Here is a 20,393-nt window from a genome sequence, read left to right as displayed (position 1 = left end):
TGGGTTAATCCGATTTCAAAAGTGAGAGCAAACGGAAGAGGTCTTCAGGATGTCAGGGGAAATCTTCTGCAGCTTCCCTTCATTTGTCATAGAATAAACCTCAGATCAAATCCAAAGCCAGTGAGTTGTGAAATGGAATGAAAATAGTCCCGTTTCCCCCTCTTTTCCCTCCTCGAACCTAATCTGCTCTAATCAGCTATTAATCAATTATTGCCGGGTTTCAATCGTTCGGAGATAATTTGAGGCACACTTTCGGACATCTGGGCGGACAATTACGCAGAGGAGAGTTTATGGAGATGAGTGGACGCGTTGCGGAGATGCGGTATTGTCAATGGGACATGTGGTGATGAATAAATAAATAAATAGGTGGTTCCTGTGGGACTGTTTGGCACCAGAGCGTCAGGCAGTCAACCCCAGGTTTGCTGTCGGTTATTGTTGGTTGGTTGGTAATGGGTAATGTGATCTCGAGATGTGGCATCAACCCGATCAAGCCGATTATTGGCTCACTGTCGTCGCCCAGAGCGTCAGGTTTTAACGCTGCGCGTCACCCTGCAACCTAAGAGAAAAGCCTGATGATATCAGGACTCTGCACTACATCACATTTTTATTTAGTTTGAGGCACAATGTTTAAAATTTTTAAAATGACCCAAATATCTTAAAAAAGTTGGGAGAGAAGAGAACAGTGAAAATGAGATTACCTTCAGGGACTTCAGGGACAATTTATTAGAGGTGAATAAAGAGATCAATGCCATACCAAATAGCCATGGTAATAAGGTTTCTCTCTCTCTCTTTCACACACACACACACACACACACACACACACACACACACACACACACACACACACACACACACACACACACACACACAGCAGATAGACAGACATTTGTTGTATCATTACAGTACATCTCTAATTGATTCAAAAAGAGAAATAAGACACATGGAAAAAAAACTTAAAAGTAGTTTGGAATAAACCTGCAAGCAGATTAAGTGTTATGACGAAATTATTATTATTTTTTGACGTTGTTTGGTCCAAAAAAATAAAAAATTATTATTATTATTATTATTATTATTATTATTATTATTATTATTATTATTATTATTATTATTATTATTATTATTTTGTCTTCTTCTCTGATATTAATTTGTTCTGTTATTTTAAATAATTTTAGTTGTGTTACAATAATATCAAATTTTTTAAAAGAATTAAAAAAAAAGATGTTTCCCACCTTATGTGCCACAATCTGGGTTAAAATACTGGCATTCTCACCAATTTAATTACAAAATGTGAAACAAACTGCATGGCAGGCCTAATCTTACTGTCATTAACAAGGTTGATAAGCCAATTAAAAAAAGAACATTCCTAAATAATGAGTCAAAATCTGTTTTGTGATATCTTTATACCTCTATGTAAATGTTCACAAACATGCAAAAAACACTCACTAACGCATGGAAGCTGTTTTCCAGCACTGATAAATGGATAAATTGTTATTTTTTCATATTAACATGTAGCACACAGACTGCTATTTAGCTGACACTCGCTGAAAAAGGAGAGAATAAATGAGGCATTTTGAGTGATAGATTTTATAGTTGTTATCATCCAGACAGCATGCTGAAAAGAAAAGAAAAGAAAAAAGAAAAGAAAGAGAAGGTAGAAGATGAGAGAAACTTTAGTTGAGTACAGGGAGACACTGACACAGACAAATGTCTGCTTTCTAGCAACAGAGTGGCATATACTACTGTTCTAATAATTTAATGCTATGCAAATGTTTTATTACATTATGTTCTCAAATTATAGTACTGAAATGTTTTTTTTTACTCTTTGTAGTTTAATATCCCATTTTATTTGAACCCTTCGTATCTCAAAAAATGTGCAACAACTGATGTTTGATAAAACTTTAGGGCCAGAATAAATACATTTTATTATATCAATACAACACAAAATTATCAAAAAGAAACTGCATGAACATAGTTTAATGTTACACAAAGGGTTTTCCTCAGTGTCCCAATTGACTAACTAAAAAGTGTCTCAGTTTACTTGACAGTTTAGTTGACTGCACACTGTTACTTGTAATCCCTTCAAATGTAGTTTGTTTTCTATTTCTGTATCTCCGATCCCTGAAAGGACTAAAGCAATAATATGCTGTAATTCTACTGAGATAATTTTGCAGACACTAATTAAATCTGTGAAAATATCCATGTACAATGACAAGTAATGATTTGGTTATAAATAAAAGTCAGGACTGAATGTTGTTGGGTGACATGCAAAAATTTACTGTAATTTATATATATAAATATCAGGCATGGTTTGTTTTGTCATGTTAGAGTTTCATCTGCCCCTGTCTGATCTTTGTCTATGTTTGAGACTCCCGAAATGGCTCTACTAATCTAGCTAATTGCCATTTCCCAGAGCTTGGCATTTAAGAAGAGGAGCTGGGTCACCAAACAGCCGTTGATCAAAACATCCCATTAGAGCAAAGAAGACAAAAAAGCTCTCACAGTCCTAACAATGTGGCACCAGTGCATCAACAGTTTGCTCTGTGGGCACAAAGCATTAATTAGGGCAATAACTTTATGCCATTGCCATTCTATAGTCTCCATTTCTGAATGAGTGCATCTATTTACGCTCTGAAGTTTGTCGGGGACTTGCCGAGTGTGCCGCATTCCCCTGTTGCATGTGCAGATGTGTTATTGGCGTAATGAGGAAAACACTATGAGAAACGTGGGAGAGACACCCCCCCCCCCCCCCCCCCCCCAACGCCAAAAGTTTCTTGACAAAATAACATTACACATTGTGGCTGCTCCTAACAAGAATTGACATAATTACTTGGGCCCATTTCTTGTCTAATTAGCACATGTCCACAGTAGACAGGGACTAGCAGTTAGGCAGGTGAAGGGAACTAGACAGGCATGGCAGCAGCAGCAGCAGCACAAAAAGGGGCCCATTTAGTGTAATTAGGTGAGACAATGCCCCTGACTGTTTTCAGCTATGGCAGTGGCTCAAAACTGGGGGCAAACCGGCAAGCGGACGCCCCGTGAGCTGCATCGCCCCAAGACCCTAATAAGCCCCTAATTGTCTTTTTGTGATTCACATGGGCAGCACCAGCAGACATGAAGACAGCCTATTCCTGGTTTCCTGTGGAGAGTGTGGTGCCTGGCCCAAGGAGAGCCTGCAAACGTCTCTCAGGGAACTCCAGACAGACATTCATTTCATTTTAGCAGTAACATAGATGCTGAAAATAATGAAAATCCCAAATAGAGTTACATTTTTACCATTCTGATAAATATCAAGGATTATTTTAAATCTTGTGAGTAAAGTGCAAGAAATTCAACACTTGCAGACATTTAAAAAATTGAAACATAGAAAAGAACAAATAAAACTCTTGCCAGTACAGCCCATGACAAATAGTATAGTATTCCAATATGTTTCAAGTTAGAGTCTTATTATGAAGTATCCAAATTTCTGCTGATCTCGTCTGTAATTGGAGTTAAAAGAGCTGTAAAGGTTGCTGATGGGAGGATCCACTCTTCTAATATTTATCTTCTGTTTTTACATGACCACACAGTGTAAATACAGTATCAAACATTACAGTCAAGCTCCTCTAGTACCAGTGACAACACTTTATAGCAGAAAAACCTAATGATAGCTAATTGTAAAAAGATAGTATGCTCTCTGCCATTGTTAAGATTTTGCATATCAGGATGTATAAAATCTCACCTGGTCTTTACCCGGCCTTGTAATGATTTAAATACACCTCATCATTATTTATTTAACAAAAGCAGTGTGTGAAATTCTATAGAACCACATTTAGCAGTAATAACATGAGTGTTTGTTTTCTCTGTGACTTTATCAGTCTGTCATATCATTGTGGAGAAATTATGGACCACTCTTCTTTACATGTCCATCAGTGGTCTTTTATCCATTGTTGTATAAGAATTGTAAACTTTACATTTTAAATCTAATGTAGATTTTGGTAAAACATTTTTTTCTGTTTCCAGAGCTCAGTTTGTTATGTTGGTGGGCAGAAGGTGTCATTTTTACATTTCTGAGGGTACTTGCTTGTAAATCTTTCCTGTTTGTTGATTATACAGCATTTTACACCAATTCTAGGTCCTATTCGCTCTCTTTTTTTCTAGCAATCAATGAAGCCTTGGCTCATAAGCAGCTGGGCTCTACAGGCTGCATTTCAACACTGTAGGATGAGCCTGTTTAAACACTCACAGCCTCACAGACTGGTCCATATGTTTGAGACCTCTTCTAATGGCAGCTGGTTCTCAGAAGATTCAATATTCCATAATATGTTCTCCCTATGATCATCCGCAGTCAAGGCCCAGCTCAGAGGGACATCAGCTTGATGTGCCCTCACTCCTTTAATTAGCTGTCAATTAGTGCAAATGAATCAACTGTTCGCCTAATTAAGCAATGCCACCAGGCAGCTCCCGTATACAGGCCATTGTGTGAGCAGCATGAGAAATCCACAGCTAGCAAACTCATTTTGGATCACGAGTGCAACTTAACGATCGCACTGACAAACCGCGTTCATCGAGCTGGGAGTGTGAGCGGTGTTTGTCTGGTCAGGGTAAAGGTCAGTGTGTTAGTGTGATCAGGCAAATCTTACCCGTATACCTTTTTGTCTTTAATGTCAGTTTATATGTGCCAAACACATATATGCAAAATGATCCGATTTCCTTATTTGCAGCACACTGACAGATTCACAAACATAAATACTATAAAACACTATCTCATGAGCACTCAGCTATTTAAACACAAACTATATTGCCAAGTTCACAAAACATGTAAGTCAGTATTCGCACTGATGTTGGCAATAAGATACCTTTTCTTCATATCAAGTGTAGATGTTTTTAGTCTTTCTAACAATTAAATCAATAAAATAGTCACACTTTTGGGTCATCTTCTCCACCGTCTCCTTTTAGCCTCCTGATTCGCATGAATGACCATTAATTAACATAGTTGCTATTTCAAAGCCACTAGAATATTATTTTATTATGCAGACCACATATTTCCTTTACAGCTGGAGTGGAAATGTAATTTCCTCAAACATCTGTTCACCCATTTATTTTTACATTTATTTATTTTATTACTGTGACATGCCTCTTCTTATGAACGTTTCCCATAATTAAATAAAAATACTGGCAACACCATTAACCGAATCCAAGTTCAGACATTGTGTGCTTACAAGTGAGTTCAGAGGTCACTGAATTAAATAAGCTATAAGGCTGCAGAGCCATAGGTGCGCTTGCATCATTATCATTTATTTTGGCACTTTGTAATACAGCTGCCAACTTGTGGTTTGATTTCTCTCCATTTACCATTAAATTAATTTGAATTCAGGATGCGCAGAAGACAAATCATACTTTAAGATCCTTTCATTTAATGAGGACCTTTGAGGCACTTTGGAGGAAAGAACAAACAATAATTCCCTTTCTTACATCATAAATATTTAGCATTTTAAGTGCTACAAGCTATATCATAGAGTATCTTTCATTCATTATGTCATTATCCGTTACTTATCCAGGTGAAAAGACTGATTGAGATTTAAATCTCATTTCCAAGAGAGAGCCGGCCAACCTAACATACCCTCTTGCATAATGATTATAGGAGGAGATATCTTCCCAAGGTGTGAGCTGTAGCATGTTTAGACTTGAAGTGTTCCTTTTTTCCATTTAAAAGATCACAAGGTCACAAGCATTACCTGTATTAAATACACTAAATCAAACACAGTGATAAATACTTAAATGTCATCTACACGTGTGTATATAAGTGCAGAGCATTTATGCATCCCCTTAAGGTTATAAAACACCCCAGAAATCACCTTAGTGTTAAAACAAGACACATGTATTAACTTGAGAGCATTACAGAGAATCTATGCACATGTTATTAGTCTTACATCTTCATTTTGTCTGCACGCGTATGCCGATAATCGCATTTAATGGATGCACGCTGTTTAGAGGCTTGTGAACAGTCCAGCTATGTTTCCTCTCTCCCTTCTTCCACCAGCCTCTCTGGACCATTACAGGCTGTAATTGTTATTTAATGGATTAAACATTCATCCTCTCTGCGCAAAGTCCGCAGAGAGCATCACCATGTTCACACAGCTAAACATGCCTCATCAGACACACACACACGCACACACACGCACACGCACGCACACACACACACACACACACACCACCACCACCACCACAGCAACACTCATTTGACAGCAGTGTTTGTGCTTAAAATTCAATTACCCACTTATTGATAGCTCTCTGGGGTGCAAAGGAAGTGGACAACATGGTGCTGGTGGAAGTGTGGATGATTTCCCAGGAGGCCTCAAGCTCCTCTGCACATCTCCAGCTGGATCTATTTCATGGCTTTACTCATCAGCGGCAGAAGCAGATGGAGCATAAGCAGCAGTCATACACCTGCACACACCAGCGCACGCAGACACAGAGACTGGGGCTGTAACACTCACACACACATACATACACACACACACAGTGGAAACACAAGTCATTTATTACAGTCCATTCTAACAGTGAAAACATGATAAGACATTTGCTGGATTTTCAGGAGAGAACAAAACAAAACAAATTCTTCATAAAGATTAATTAAGTATATAAACAGTCATTTCATGTCTTTGACACCATATAAATCCACACAATTTTAATCTGGATTAAATTAGTGTTAGTTTATGTGTTAGTTCATTTAGTTTATCCTCGTCCTGTGTAAAAGAAATAATTTATTTCCCTAAATTTATGATTTTGCATGAGGACACTCATCCATTCCTTTTTGCTTCTGGTCTTGCACACTGATTGTCTTTCTTTTTTTTCTGCTGGCAATATTCTTGTAATTCTTTTTAACATAGTCTTTGTGACAGCATACAGGTAAAACACAAATATTTTTCAGCATTACTAGTAGCTCCCATCAACTGTGTCTGAAGCCATGCCAGTATTTGACATGCTGATTTTATTTTTTCCACCTCTGCTTTTCCAACTGGGACAAATTTAAAAAGCGTTGTTTTTACAGTACTATTCCAAATTCTTGAATCCCTCCTCATGTCCAAAATTGAAAAGTTGCCTTTTGCCCTGTTCTCTGTCAAGATGATCCACACTGCTCCAATGACGTTGAGGCTGAGAGACTGTGGAGCCAAATCCATGAGTAAAGTGCTCAGTTGTGTGTTTTTTCTATCCAGGTATGCTTTTACTACAATCAATGTGTGTTTGGGATCATTGCCATCCTGAAAAATGACATGGAAATCAGACACTTTCCAGATGGCATTACGTGGTCAATCAAACTCTGACAGTACTTTTCTGCATTTATAATTCCATCAGTTGTGGAGATCCCCAACACCAGTGGCTCAAACTGTCACTTTGCTATTTACAGAAATACACAGGCAGTGTGTAGTCTAACAGCACAAAACCTAAAATAAGGATAAATAACAATCAAACAGTTATTTAACAGACCTGACGCCACTCATTTTCAGTTCAGTTCTTGTATAATTTAGCATACCTCATCCTTTCACCCTTATTTCCTTTCCTTAAGAATGGCTTCTTGACAGCCACCCTTCCACTGAGGCCATTGCTGATGAGACTTCAGTGAACAGTAGATGATCAACTGAAGGTCCAGATGTGGTTCTCAAGTCTTGTGTCAGGTTAGGTGGATTTTGTGTGTGCAGAACACTGGTTCTTCTCTTGAGTTATGGACCTTTTTTTGTACCTTAATGATTCATAGATGAGAGCTAACAAATAAAAAAAAACATATATCTGACATGCATTGAAAATAAGTAAAAAAGCAGCCAATGGCCAAACAAAGACCTTCACAAGTCCTGTAGAACTACTACTCAAAACAACTTTTTAAAAAAATACGAGAAAATCCGGCTCCTTGGAAGAAAAATTCAAATAAAGGCACTTTACTGTGTGTCTAACACATCAGCCCTCAGTGCCACAGGTAGTGCACCACAGGTTAGCCACGCGTCTCAGAGTCCCCAGAGGCCAGAGGGGGCCCCACACAGACGCTCTTGTTGCTGCTGGCCTCATTCCCCGCTAATTACAGCACTCATCTCTGCTCTCCCATGAGACGCCACAACACTGATGACAACACAGGGAAGGTTCTGCATCACCAGCAGCTGAGGCTGCCGACTGCACATCAATACCCAAGGGGGCAAAAGGAGTAACGATGGTGTGATTGCATGTTGGGGGGTTTGTGGTTAGAGTTATGCAGGGCCAGTTTTGCTGCTACTATCAGTCTGGCACATCCTAAACTGATTTATTAACTGCAACTTTATTGTGTTAATCTGTTGCAATTCAGCTCTGATTTAGAAAAACACATGAAACCTAAAACTACAAACTTACAACATGTGGTGTTCCGTCAGAGACACTACACCACATGATCTAGCATGAGTACAAGTCTGAGTAGAAAACAAAGATGAATCTTGTTGTCCTTTGGTGCCACCTTGTCAGACTACAGCTTGCACGTCCCTGAAGATGACTCTTGATCGATGAGCTCCAAAGATACTGTACCTCTCAGTGTGATTGTTCATTAGCAGGACACAGGGATCTAATGGCCAGCACACTTCTGGCAGTCATAAATCTTCAGACTCCACCCAGGTTTGCTCCCCTGTCTCATCAAGGCCCGTGAAGAATGGAGTCAGTGTGATAAAAAGGAGTGTGGGATTTATATTTTCCCTCTACCGCCTCCTCCACGCACCGAGATGAGCTAACAGGCACAGAGAAATGACAAGTGGGGCTTGACAAGACACCCCCGTGAATGTGATGATGCCGCTAGATGTGTTTTAGATGCTGATGAGCCTGCTGGACAAAAAGAGCATTTTAATGTCTCTTTTCTGTTTATTATACATTATACTTAAGAGTGTTTTGAACCCAAGCAGAACAGCTGAGATGAAAGTGGGGTTTACAGGGCCCTAAAACCAAAGCAACTAAATGGGGTTTGACCGTCAAAGTGACACATTTGTTTTTCTTACTGTGACTTGCCAAACGTCTTGCAAGAAAACACTTATGTGTGGTAGACAGAAATACATTCCGAGTGGCTGGTTTGTAGTGGAATGAGAGCAGGTGTATTGACAGGTGAAAGTCAAGTGAATGGAAAACTGGGTACTGCCGAACAGGTGAGGAAATACGGGGCTTGAAATTGTTTAAACTTAGAAAGATTTCCTTGTAGTCTTTCTAATGTGTGGCCTTAATGTGACCTTGACTGTGCCTCTGAAAGCATGTTGCCTCATTTATTACATCCTTGTCCTAGTATGCTGTGTATACAGTGATTGCTCTGAAATACAGCTTCACATTTGTGAGTACAAGAGGTTCTGGTGTTCCTTGGCCTTTTCCTTTATCATAACATTTATCATTAACTAATCAGTGAATGCATATTTTGGAAAAGTTGCTCCAAAGCTGCAAAAATGAGGAAAATGAGATCAGATATGCTCATTGGTTAACATCTTTCCTAAAATGCACTTTCCTAATTAGTCTTAAAATACTTTTTGACAGTTGGATGATGTCATAGTCTGACCAATTTGTGTGGGGCGGTGGAGAGTGAATACATTGCTGCTGCGTCCAATTCCCTCTGACCTTTTTTTATTCTGCAGTTCCATGTCATGAAATTTAGGTCAGAGAACAATGCACGCTCTCTGTTAGAACTAGTGGGGTGCCAAAACCCTAGCTACTCCCCTCTGACCCTCATCCCAAGCTTTCACATTCATCCACTTTCCACACAACGTTTCACTTCACAGACTGGAAGATGTATAAAAAAAACAAAGGTATTTTTATCTGGAAAGATGTTCTATCTAGATCTATCTATCTATCTATCTATCTATCTACCTGTCTACCTATCTATCTATTTATTTATCTCATCAAATACTGTGTTACAGCTTGGCTGATGATGGGCACAGCTCCACAAATGTAACAATTTGTGATTATTATCTAACAGTATTACAAACACTTGTCAATCACTATGTGGTATTAAAGAGCTGTCTGAAATTCAGTTGTACACCACACAAAGTTACAGAGTGGGGTGTCTGAGTGCTGAGGTGCGCTTGTGCGTAAAAGTCACAAACACTCCCCTGACTCACTAACTGCACAGCTGACTTCAAAGTCAGCACAGAAAGTGGGCGCCACGAGTATGTGTTTCCATGGCTGAACAGCTGCTATATGTGTTATGTGGAGTATAACGTTTGTGTCGTCCCAACTATCTAAAGTTGTAACCTCCACGAAAGTCCCATGTAGTACGTCAGGATGGCCGAGCGGTCTAAGGCGCTGCGTTCAGGTCGCAGTCTCCTCTGGAGGCGTGGGTTCGAATCCCACTTCTGACATTCAAGCTTTGCTCTTCTTCATATTGTCACAACATACACTTGAAATTTGGTTGAACCACGAGGTTTCTCACAACTTGCTTATCACAGTTGTGCACCGTTCATCCCTGAACTGTAGTGGATTTTATAATGATGTACACTGTAAAAACATTCTACATAATTCTAATAAAATTCACTACAGGAAGCTGATTACTGGTGCACAACTAAATGTGTGCATCTTTGAATGTGCTCACATTGACACTGATGTGCTAAAAACCTGATTTTGTGAAGTCAAAACTTTCAGCAAGTTGAAACAATCTTTCTTATTGACTCCAATTAGCCTAAAATAAGGACTGGTCCCATCCCATGTCATGGCATGAAAATATGACAGGCTGTCATCAATTCAATCAGATACTTGTGAAAATTGTAAAGACTGAGTAAAAATCCTTCAACATTTTTATTGTATTTCTGACAGTGTACACACAAAACAATAATATACAAACACACACGTACACATACGCTGTCCTTCGGCTTATTAAAAAGGCTGTCATGTTTTTGCTTGGTCAAAAACAAAAACCCAACAAAAAACAACAACCTGTTATTACTGTGCTGACTTCCTCATTTTGAAATGATTAGGTTTTTTACTTTTACAGCATTTCATCTTGGCTGATGATGGCCACTAACCTGATGAGCTCACATGAATGAAAGTAAAACTTCCTGTGAACGTAGCTGCTTCTCGCCGGGTGCGGTGGCGCGTGCCTGTCATCCAAGTTACTGGGAGGCTGAGGTTGGAGGATCGTTTGAGCACAGGAGCTCTGAGCTGCAGCAGACTGTGTCGATCGGGTGTCCGCGCTAAGTTCGGCATCGATATGGTGATCCTGTGGGACCCCGGGACCACCAGGTCGTCTAAAGAGGGGTGCACCGGCCCAGGTCGGAGACGGAGCAGGTCAAAGCCCCCGTGCTGCTCAGTAGTGGGATGGCGCCTGTGAATAGATGCTGTAGCGCAGCCTGAGCAATACAGCGAGACCCAATCTTTATACACACCATTATACCTGTCTCTACCTCACACAGCAACCTCGTCAGCCCTTATTTATATTTTTAATTGACGTCAAAAACACTCACAAACCTGCTGCTCTGCTTGTCCTGCACCACCTCCACCTGCAACTAAATCCTCCACCCTAAACACTCCTGCCGCCCAGCAGGTGGAGACAAACTAAATCAATCAATCAATCTATCAATCTATCTCTCTATCTAATATTTCTCTCTATCTAATAACTTATTGCATTACAACTTGGCTAATGATGGGCAGGAAGTTTATGTGATGATGTCACCTCAGACATAGTTAAAATCCTTGTTAACGTAGCTACTTCTCGCCGGGTGCGGTGGCGCGTACCTGTAATCCAAGCTACCGGAAGGCTGAGGTTGGAGGATCGTTTAAGGTCAGGAGCTCTGAGCTGCAGCAGGCTGTGTCGATCGGGTATCCACACTAAGTTCGGCATTGATATGGTGATCCTCGGGGAGCCCGGGACCACCAGGTCGCCTAAGGAGGGGTGCACCGGCCCAGGTCGGAGACGGAGCAGGTCAAAGCCCCCGTGTCGCTCAGTAGTGGGATGGTGCCTGTGAATAGATGCTGTAGCGCAGACTGAGCAATGCAGCGAGACCCAATCTTTATATACACCCTTATACCTGTCTCTACCTCACACAGCAACCTCATCAGTCCTTCTTTGTCTTTTTAATTGACGTTAAACACACTCACAAACCTGCTGCTCTGCTTGTCCTACACCACCTCCACCTGCAGGACAGCTGCAAATACATCCTCCATCCTAAACACTTCTGATGCCCAGCAGGTGGAGACAAACTCAAACTAGGAAATTCATTCAGGTAACCTTTGGGTTTAATATTTGCATCTTATGATCACAGCTTTGACTGTCATGTAAAAAGGGTTTTTTTTGTTTTAGAAGTGAACTGTGCACAACTTCAGTACAGGCATGAGTCAGGATTTCAGGGTAAAGTAAATGTTTTCTTTACATCATTTCTTTGAGTGTATGGTGAAAGATTGCCAGGGAAGGGACTGTGTTGCATTTTACTGGGATAATTTCTCTATTTTTTTAAATAGATTTTTCATCTTATAATCAACAGTATATAAAACTATATATATATATATACATATATATTACATATTGGCTGAATACTTTTTGGCAGGTTGCCATGATCAGGCAGTTCACACACTCTCACAGGGGTTCCATGGTGTAATGGTTAGCACTCTGGACTCTGAATCCAGCGATCCGAGTTCAAATCTCGGTGGGACCTGAGTTTTTTTATCCGCTGATTGGGATGTGAAACATTTGAGCGTCTTCTCTGGGACACCAAAACTGTGCTATAATTGTGTTTTCAGTGAGAGGTGTATAAAATCAAGCAGCAAACCTTGACCTCTCCCTTTACAAACACTTGTCAATCACTATGTGGTATTAAAGAGCTGTCTGAAATTCAGTTGTACACCACACAAAGTTACAGAGTGGGGTGTCTGAGTGCTGAGGTGCGCTTGTGCGTAAAAGTCACAAACACTCCCCTGACTCACTAACTGCACAGCTGACTTCAAAGTCAGCACAGAAAGTGGGCGCCACGAGTATGTGTTTCCATGGCTGAACAGCTGCTATATGTGTTATGTGGAGTATAACGTTTGTGTCGTCCCAACTATCTAAAGTTGTAACCTCCACGAAAGTCCCATGTAGTACGTCAGGATGGCCGAGCGGTCTAAGGCGCTGCGTTCAGGTCGCAGTCTCCTCTAGAGGCGTGGGTTCGAATCCCACTTCTGACATTCAAGCTTTGCTCTTCTTCATATTGTCACAACATACACTTGAAATTTGGTTGAACCACGAGGTTTCTCACAACTTGCTTATCACAGTTGTGCACCGTTCATCCCTGAACTGTAGTGGATTTTATAATGATGTACACTGTAAAAACATTCTACATAATTCTAATAAAATTCACTACAGGAAGCTGATTACTGGTGCATCTTTGAATGTGCTCACATTGACACTGATGTGCTAAAAACCTGATTTTGTGAAGTCAAAACTTTCAGCAAGTTGAAACAATCTTTCTTATTGACTCCAATTAGCCTAAAATAAGGACTGGTCCCATCCCATGTCATGGCATGAAAATATGACAGGCTGTCATCAATTCAATCAGATACTTGCGAAAATTGTAAACACTGAGTAAAAATCCTTCAACATTTTTATTGTATTTCTGACAGTGTACACACAAAACAATAATATACAAACACACACGTACACATACGCTGTCCTTCGGCTTATTAAAAAGGCTATGTCATGTTTTTGCTTGGTCAAAAAAAAAAAACCCAACAAAAAACAACAACCTGTTATTACTGTGCTGACTTCCTCATTTTGAAATGATTAGGTTTTTTACTTTTACAGCATTTCATCTTGGCTGATGATGGCCACTAACCTGATGAGCTCACATGAATGAAAGTAAAACTTCCTGTGAACGTAGCTGCTTCTCGCCGGGTGCGGTGGCGCGTGCCTGTCATCCAAGTTACTGGGAGGCTGAGGTTGGAGGATCGTTTGAGCACAGGAGCTCTGAGCTGCAGCAGGCTGTGTCGATCGGGTGTCCGCGCTAAGTTCGGCATCGATATGGTGATCCTGGGGGAGCCCGGGACCACCAGGTCGTCTAAAGAGGGGTGCACCGGCCCAGGTCGGAGACGGAGCAGGTCAAAGCCCCCGTGCTGCTCAGTAGTGGGATGGCGCCTGTGAATAGATGCTGTAGCGCAGCCTGAGCAATACAGCGAGACCCAATCTTTATACACACCATTATACCTGTCTCTACCTCACACAGCAGCCTCGTCAGCCCTTATTTATATTTTTAATTGACGTCAAAAACACTCACAAACCTGCTGCTCTGCTTGTCCTGCACCACCTCCACCTGCAACTAAATCCTCCACCCTAAACACTCCTGCCGCCCAGCAGGTGAAGACAAACTAAATCAATCAATCAATCAATCAATCAATCTCTCTATCTCTCTATCTAATAACTTATTGCATTACAACTTGGCTAATGATGGGCAGGAAGTTTATGTGATGATGTCACCTCAGACATAGTTAAAATCCTTGTTAACGTAGCTACTTCTCGCCGGGTGCGGTGGCGCGTGCCTGTAATCCAAGCTACCGGAAGGCTGAGGTTGGAGGATCGTTTAAGGTCAGGAGCTCTGAGCTGCAGCAGGCTGTGTCGATCGGGTATCCACACTAAGTTCGGCATTGATATGGTGATCCTCGGGGAGCCCGGGACCACCAGGTCACCTAAGGAGGGGTGCACCGGCCCAGGTCGGAGACGGAGCAGGTCAAAGCCCCCGTGTCGCTCAGTAGTGGGATGGTGCCTGTGCATGAATAGATGCTGTAGCGCAGACTGAGCAATACAGCGAGACCCAATCTTTATATACACCCTTATACCTGTCTCTACCTCACACAGCAACCTCATCAGTCCTTCTTTGTCTTTTTAATTGACGTTAAACACACTCACAAACCTGCTGCTCTGCTTGTCCTACACCACCTCCACCTGCAGGACAGCTGCAAATACATCCTCCATCCTAAACACTTCTGATGCCCAGCAGGTGGAGACAAACTCAAACTAGGAAATTCATTCAGGTAACCTTTGGGTTTAATATTTGCATCTTATGATCACAGCTTTGACTGTCATGTAAAAAGGGTTTTTTTTGTTTTAGAAGTGAACTGTGCACAACTTCAGTACAGGCATGAGTCAGGATTTCAGGGTAAAGTAAATGTTTTCTTTACATCATTTCTTTGAGTGTATGGTGAAAGATTGCCAGGGAAGGGACTGTGTTGCATTTTACTGGGATAATTTCTCTATATTTTTTAAATAGATTTTTCATCTTATAATCAACAGTATATAAAACTATATATATATATATATATATATATATATATATATATATACATATATATTACATATTGGCTGAATACTTTTTGGCAGGTTGCCATGATCAGGCAGTTCACACACTCTCACAGGGGTTCCATGGTGTAATGGTTAGCACTCTGGACTCTGAATCCAGCGATCCGAGTTCAAATCTCGGTGGGACCTGAGTTTTTTTTATCCGCTGATTGGGATGTGAAACATTTGAGCGTCTTCTCTGGGACACCAAAACTGTGCTATAATTGTGTTTTCAGTGAGAGGTGTATAAAATCAAGCAGCAAACCTTGACCTCTCCCTTTACAAACACTTGTCAATCACTATGTGGTATTAAAGAGCTGTCTGAAATTCAGTTGTACACCACACAAAGTTACAGAGTGGGGTGTCTGAGTGCTGAGGTGCGCTTGTGCGTAAAAGTCACAAACACTCCCCTGACTCACTAACTGCACAGCTGACTTCAAAGTCAGCACAGAAAGTGGGCGCCACGAGTATGTGTTTCCATGGCTGAACAGCTGCTATATGTGTTATGTGGAGTATAACGTTTGTGTCGTCCCAACTATCTAAAGTTGTAACCTCCACGAAAGTCCCATGTAGTACGTCAGGATGGCCGAGCGGTCTAAGGCGCTGCGTTCAGGTCGCAGTCTCCTCTGGAGGCGTGGGTTCGAATCCCACTTCTGACATTCAAGCTTTGCTCTTCTTCATATTGTCACAACATACACTTGAAATTTGGTTGAACCACGAGGTTTCTCACAACTTGCTTATCACAGTTGTGCACCGTTCATCCCTGAACTGTAGTGGATTTTATAATGATGTACACTGTAAAAACATTCTACATAATTCTAATAAAATTCACTACAGGAAGCTGATTACTGGTGCACAACTAAATGTGTGCATCTTTGAATGTGCTCACATTGACACTGATGTGCTAAAAACCTGATTTTGTGAAGTCAAAACTTTCAGCAAGTTGAAACAATCTTTCTTATTGACTCCAATTAGCCTAAAATAAGGACTGGTCCCATCCCATGTCATGGCATGAAAATATGACAGGCTGTCATCAATTCAATCAGATACTTGCGAAAATTGTAAAGACTGAGTAAAAATCCTTCAACATTTTTATTGTATTTCTGACAGTGTACACACAAAACAATAATATACAAACACACACGTACACATACGCTGTCCTTCGGCTTATTAAAAAGGCTGTCATGTTTTTGCTTGGTCAAAAAAAAAAAACCCAACAAAAAACAACAACCTGTTATTACTGTGCTGACTTCCTCATTTTGAAATGATTAGGTTTTTTACTTTTACAGCATTTCATCTTGGCTGATGATGGCCACTAACCTGATGAGCTCACATGAATGAAAGTAAAACTTCCTGTGAACGTAGCTGCTTCTCGCCGGGTGCGGTGGCGCGTGCCTGTCATCCAAGTTACTGGGAGGCTGAGGTTGGAGGATCGTTTGAGCACAGGAGCTCTGAGCTGCAGCAGGCTGTGTCGATCGGGTGTCCGCGCTAAGTTCGGCATCGATATGGTGATCCTGGGGGAGCCCGGGATCACCAGGTCGTCTAAAGAGGGGTGCACCGGCCCAGGTCGGAGACGGAGCAGGTCAAAGCCCCCGTGCTGCTCAGTAGTGGGATCGCGCCTGTGAATAGATGCTGTAGCGCAGCCTGAGCAATACAGCGAGACCCAATCTTTATACACACCATTATACCTGTCTCTACCTCACACAGCAACCTCGTCAGCCCTTATTTATATTTTTAATTGACGTCAAAAACACTCACAAACCTGCTGCTCTGCTTGTCCTGCACCACCTCCACCTGCAACTAAATCCTCCACCCTAAACACTCCTGCCGCCCAGCAGGTGGAGACAAACTAAATCAATCAATCAATCTATCAATCTATCTCTCTATCTAATATTTCTCTCTATCTAATAACTTATTGCATTACAACTTGGCTAATGATGGGCAGGAAGTTTATGTGATGATGTCACCTCAGACATAGTTAAAATCCTTGTTAACGTAGCTACTTCTCGCCGGGTGCGGTGGCGCGTGCCTGTAATCCAAGCTACCGGAAGGCTGAGGTTGGAGGATCGTTTAAGGTCAGGAGCTCTGAGCTGCAGCAGGCTGTGTCGATCGGGTATCCACACTAAGTTCGGCATTGATATGGTGATCCTCGGGGAGCCCGGGACCACCAGGTCGCCTAAGGAGGGGTGCACCGGCCCAGGTCGGAGACGGAGCAGGTCAAAGCCCCCGTGTCGCTCAGTAGTGGGATGGTGCCTGTGAATAGATGCTGTAGCGCAGACTGAGCAATGCAGCGAGACCCAATCTTTATATACACCCTTATACCTGTCTCTACCTCACACAGCAACCTCATCAGTCCTTCTTTGTCTTTTTAATTGACGTTAAACACACTCACAAACCTGCTGCTCTGCTTGTCCTACACCACCTCCACCTGCAGGACAGCTGCAAATACATCCTCCATCCTAAACACTTCTGATGCCCAGCAGGTGGAGACAAACTCAAACCAGGAAATTCATTCAGGTAACCTTTGGGTTTACAGTTTTTTCTGATTGCTTAAGCACATTTTTTGTAACTATTGGCTAATTTTGCAAAACTCTTCACACAAATAAGAAAACCTGTCACCCAATAATCAAAACATTGTAGTTCTCTTGCAAAAGCAAACACAGCTGGATTAACTCTTCACACCTTCGTAAAAATGGTGTTTCCGTATCAAACAGTACACACAAGCCATCATCTACTAAGCACACAATGCGCCAACTGCACACTGATGGTATGAATACAAAACACATCTGGCTTTTGCTTTCTCTGTGCACAAGGTAGGCTATGTCAGTTTGAGCTCATACTTCTGTCATAGATCCATAAGCATAGAGGGATCCAAACTTCAAGTACTGGTGTTTATTCAAACACATCAAAACAAACACAAGTGTTTATTTCCAAGTATAGGATTATTTGCAATCGCCATAATGACTATATGGGTTACTTGGTCTGCAGTGAACATGCTTCCTCTGCCCCCAGCATCTGGTCATCTAGCAATTCTGTAAAGTAACAATTTCAGTATTTTTACATCAATGGTATTGGTGTGTTTCTCATTGGCATATGGCAGTGCTACAAATCTTTGTGCGAAGTGACTGTACTAACCGATTCTCATTTCAAGATGTCCTTATGGTACTTGCTCCAGTGTAGCGGCTCGAGTTAGGCTGGACCCGTTGGCCAGCTACCCTCAGGGTCATTCCACGGTTGATTACATGGTCCACTATTGTAGCTCTGATGTCATCAGCAATTCTATTTCTTACTCTTCCTACCCTTCCTCTCCCCCCTCCTCATCTTCCTCTCCCCCCTCCTCGTCTTCCTCTTGCTCCTCCTTGTCCTTGTTGTCCTCTTCATCCTACTTCTTCACCTCCACGTCCTCTTCCTCGGCCTCCTCTACTTCTCACTCTTTCTGCTCCCTCCATTGTACTCCGCACACACAGCTTACCTGTATTATAGTGCTTAGGCTGATTGCAAAGTGAACTAATTATCTAAAGAAGTTTTCACATGTGAAAGTGTGCCAGACAGTTGGCAAATTAATGTTAATGATAGCCATACATGTGTATGCTTTTGCTAGGAGTGTGTTGGAAATTTGGTAATTGAGTGTTGTGCAGTGAATTGTGCCTACAGTTTTGCAAAGTGTGTGTTACAAAATTGCAAACTGAGTGCAAAGCAGTTTTTGTGCTTTTAGTTTTGCAAACTCAGTGAGTGGTTTTGCTATAAGTCTGAATAGTTTTAGAGATTGTGCTACAGGAATCACAGTTAGGGTTTAAGCATTCAGAAAAAACTGTAAAAAGACCAAGACGTGCTGATGAGGTTGCTGTGTGAGGTAGAGACAGGTATAAGGATGTGTATAAAGATTGGGTCTCGCTGTATTGCTCAGGCTGCGCTACAGCATCTATTCACAGGCACCATCCCACTACTGAGCGACACGGGGGCTTTGACCTGCTCCGTCTCTGACCTGGGCCGGTGTACCCCTCCTTAGGTGACCTGGTGGTCCCACGCTCCCCCAGGATCACCATATCGATGCCGAACTTAGTGCGGACACCCGATCGACATAGCCTGCTGCAGCTCAGAGCTCCTGAGCTCAAACGATCCTCCAACCTCAGCCTCCCGGTAGCTTGGATTACAGGTATGCGCCACCGCACCCTGCGACAAGCAGCTACGTTAACAGGGCTTTTAACCATGTCTGAGGTGACATCATGACACTAACCTGCTGCCCATCATTAGCAAAGTTGTAATGATGGGCAGCAAAGATGAGGAATGAATGGTGCACAATTGTTATCTGCAAGTTTTTAGAAAGCTCGTGGTTAACCCAAGAGCATTTTGTCACAATATCAAGAAGAGTAAAGCGTCAATGTCGGAAGTGGGATTCAAAACCACGCCTCCAGAGGAGACTGCAACCTGAACGCAGCACCTTAGACCGCTCGGCAATTCTGACTTTGCAGTGTCAGTTTGGTGGAGGTTACCACTGTTAGATACTTTGGAAGAAACAAACATTATCCTTCTCATAACACATATAGCAGCTGTTCAGCCATGGAAACGTAGTGCCAATAATCTACAATGTCATCCATACTGATCATTTGGCTGAATACTTTTATGCAGGTTGCCATGACCTGACAGTTCTCACGACTTTGCATAGGTTCCATGGTGTAATGGTTAGCACTCTGGACTTTGAATCCAGCGATCAGAGTTCAAGTCTCTGTGGGACTGTTTTTTGACAGGTGAAACCATACTGCATGTCAGGTAATGATAACTTGTGCAGGTTTTTGGTCGCCAAGCGGTCTAAGGCACTGCGTTCAGGTCGCAGTCTCCTCTGGAGGCGTTTGTTCGAATATAGCAGCTGTTCAGCCATGTAAACACATACTACGAAGCTCGTGGCGCCCACTTTCTGTGCTGACTTTGAGGTCGGAAGAGGTTTGGAGCTGTGCGGTTAGAGAGTCAGCAGAGTGTTTGTGACTTTTACTCTGTAACTTTGTGTGGTGTGCAACTGAATTTCAGACAGCTCTTTAGTACTACTCTTTAGTGATTGACAAGTGTTTTGTAAAGGCAGACGTCATAGTTAGCTGCTTGATTTTATACGGCGTTCACTGAAAACACAATTCAT

The sequence above is a fragment of the Rhamphochromis sp. 'chilingali' genome, assembly GCF_963969265.1.
Source record: "Rhamphochromis sp. 'chilingali' genome assembly, chromosome: 5".
Lineage (NCBI taxonomy): Eukaryota > Metazoa > Chordata > Actinopteri > Cichliformes > Cichlidae > Rhamphochromis > Rhamphochromis sp. 'chilingali'.
This window is presented reverse-complemented; position numbering follows the sequence as displayed.